Below are 2,857 nucleotides of genomic sequence, written 5' to 3'. Positions count from 1 at the left end.
GTGGTTTGGGTTGCTAGAGGACCGGTAAATAAGTGGTGAGAAGATGGTGGCCAATGGTGGTGCGACGGTTGTGCGGGGAGGATTTTGGGTTGCGGCGCTTGCAGCTGTGCTTGGAGGAGTTTGGCAATGCGAAAGGGGCTGAAAATAGAGGGGTGAGGTCGCCAACCGATGGGGAAGAGAATGGGAGCAACGGCGACAGAAATGGGCGGTGCACGGTAGCACAACAACCCACAGCCCGAATGCGTTTCGCATGGCCAACGAGGAGGAGAGAGAGAGCGTGGGGAAGGGAGGTTGAGCTGGGGGAGGTCACTAGAGTGTGGGGGAGCTGGTGGGCTGGGCGGTGTAGCCGGAAGGCGGCACACGGCATGGCTGGGTGGAGGAGAAGGAAGTGGACGCAGATCTTCATGGCTGGGTCGCACACGGGCTGGGGGAGAAATAAGAAGGAGAAAAATAAAATGAAAAATGAAAAAAGAGAGAAGAAATAAAAAAGAAAATGAGGGAAAAGAAAAAAAAAATAAGGGAAAGAAATAAGGTGTAGTCTTTTCAATCTGGGTCTCAAAATGGATCCAACGAAAAATATTTTACAATGGTAAATTTAAATAATATAATTTAAACATAATGATTTAGTAAAATAAAATAATAAAATCCATTAAATACAAAACAATAATTAATAACAAGAAAGCACATCAAAATAATTTTCATAACTAAAAAAATCATAAAATAAATCCAGTGAGAAATCCGATAAATTTAAAACAAAAGAATTAATATTTTAAATCAATTAAAATAATCTTTCAATAAAAATATACTAAAATACAGACTTCAAATTCAAGAAGAAAAGAAAAAAAAATTAGATAATCGACAACAGATGTGGGTGTGGGGTATACAGTAGGCTAATGTATAGTATTCCTCTATTTAAAAATATGTAGAGATTTCTGCGTCGAGTAATATTCGTGGGAATTACTTATTTAGTAGCGGGTAAAAACAACAAGCCACGCTGATGAGGGTACAAATTAAATATTTTTTGCGGCGACTTTAATCCGTGGTAAAAAGACAATTTAACTCATCACAATAACTATTTTCCCACTAAGGATCCTTATGTTGCCCATGTTTATTATCCAGGAAACAAGTTGATCACAAAAACTACGGACGTGGTAGGGAAAAATATTTTGCCATCAAACATTATCGATTAGGACAATCTCATGGAAAAATGCTATGTTTATTCTCTCCAAACATTTTGGTGGCAAAAGACCACTATTTCCCACAACAGTAAGCCGCAGAAAAAGAACTCATGGCAAAATCTACAATATGTTGTAGTGGCGTCTCCTGTTTGCTGGTTGAGTTGTTTGTAGAAAGCTTGGAAATGTGATCTGAGGTGGTGGAGTTTGAAACTTTGAGTCGGGATCATCAAATAACTGTGAAGAGAAATGATAATCTGATGTTTCCATGGAAGAAGTTTATGAGCTGAAGTATATTTATGTCATGGTTCACATCTATTATTTTAAAGAGAAATACTAAGAAAGAATATTGCAAAGAGCAGATAAATATTTAAAAGGTTTTACAAAAATAGAAAAGTGGGGTTTTTTTTTTTTATCTATAATTTAGGTTTATTGTTTTTTTAAAATAAAAATTTTTTATGCAGTCACTTTTGTATACTCTTTACGTACTCTACTAATGTGATTGGTTGCGTCATTTTTTTAATATAAACTAACTATTTTGGTCAATCACATTAGTGGAGTATGCAAGGAGTATGCAAAAATGACTGTACGTAGCATAACTCTTTTTTTTAATTGAAACATCCAATCCACTTGCTACACGTATCCAGCTCTTGTAGTTATCTTCCTACATCTTCATTGATCAGCCCTTCTGTTAAAGGGCATGTTAACGTCAAAACTCGCATAAAATGTTAGAATGGGAGAAAAAATTGTTCCCCGTCATAGTGGTAGTTTGGAGCATACGTACATTAATGCATAATAGCAAATAGAAAAAACCAATAGAAATATATATAAGGATGGAGACTTACGAATTTACATTGTTTGGCACAAGACTTATGTCTATGGGTCGTTTGGAGGATAAATCCACTATAATATAAGTATTTTACAGTATTTCATAGTCTCTAGTTTCTCTTTATATAATAAAGGTTGGAAACCCTTTTGTCTAGAGATCGTGTGAGGTTGAAGATGATCCCTCCTCGTTTGAATCTCCCTGTTATAGTTGTCCAGAAATCCCTTTATTGAGGTCTCCTCATGGTTGATTAGAAGTTCAACTTTCTGTCACTTCCTTCTTTACATGTTTGTTTTGCTTTCCTCTCTCAACTTTTGCTTTTTAATCCTGTCACTTCCTTATCTTTTCCCTCTTTGTTTCTAATGGACTAGGCCTGATGTATATTTGGCCTAGTATTTTTACCTCAGCAAGTTATATACAAGATGTGGTGGTGGATTCACTTGTGACGGTTTATGGATATATGCTTATTATGTTATAGTATTAAAAAAAATTTATACATTACATTTTCATCTTATTATATAAAGTGTGATACTTTTATCACCATAGGAGAATCATGGAAAATGTCTTCTCAGTATAGTGAAATAAAAGTACAATCAAAGTGTAACTTATTTTCCTTTCATTTTTTTTCTTTATTCTTTTTCTCTTTCCCTGTAGAAAATTGTAGATATTTTACGATTGGGTGTTTATAACTCATTAGTGGACGCGTATCATATTGAGTTTGGCTATGATTTTTATTTGAATTGAGCAAATCCTTCTCAGTCATCTTACTAGCCTTAATAGCATTAAATTAAGCATCATATGGTGTGAATCATAGGCAAACATTGCTCACAAAAATAATGCAGAAGAAACCAAACCT

Source organism: Carya illinoinensis, chromosome 16 (assembly GCF_018687715.1).
Source record: "Carya illinoinensis cultivar Pawnee chromosome 16, C.illinoinensisPawnee_v1, whole genome shotgun sequence".
In the NCBI taxonomy this organism is placed as follows: domain Eukaryota; kingdom Viridiplantae; phylum Streptophyta; class Magnoliopsida; order Fagales; family Juglandaceae; genus Carya; species Carya illinoinensis.
The sequence above is the reverse complement of the archived record's forward strand: the minus strand, read 5'-3'. Positions refer to the sequence as shown.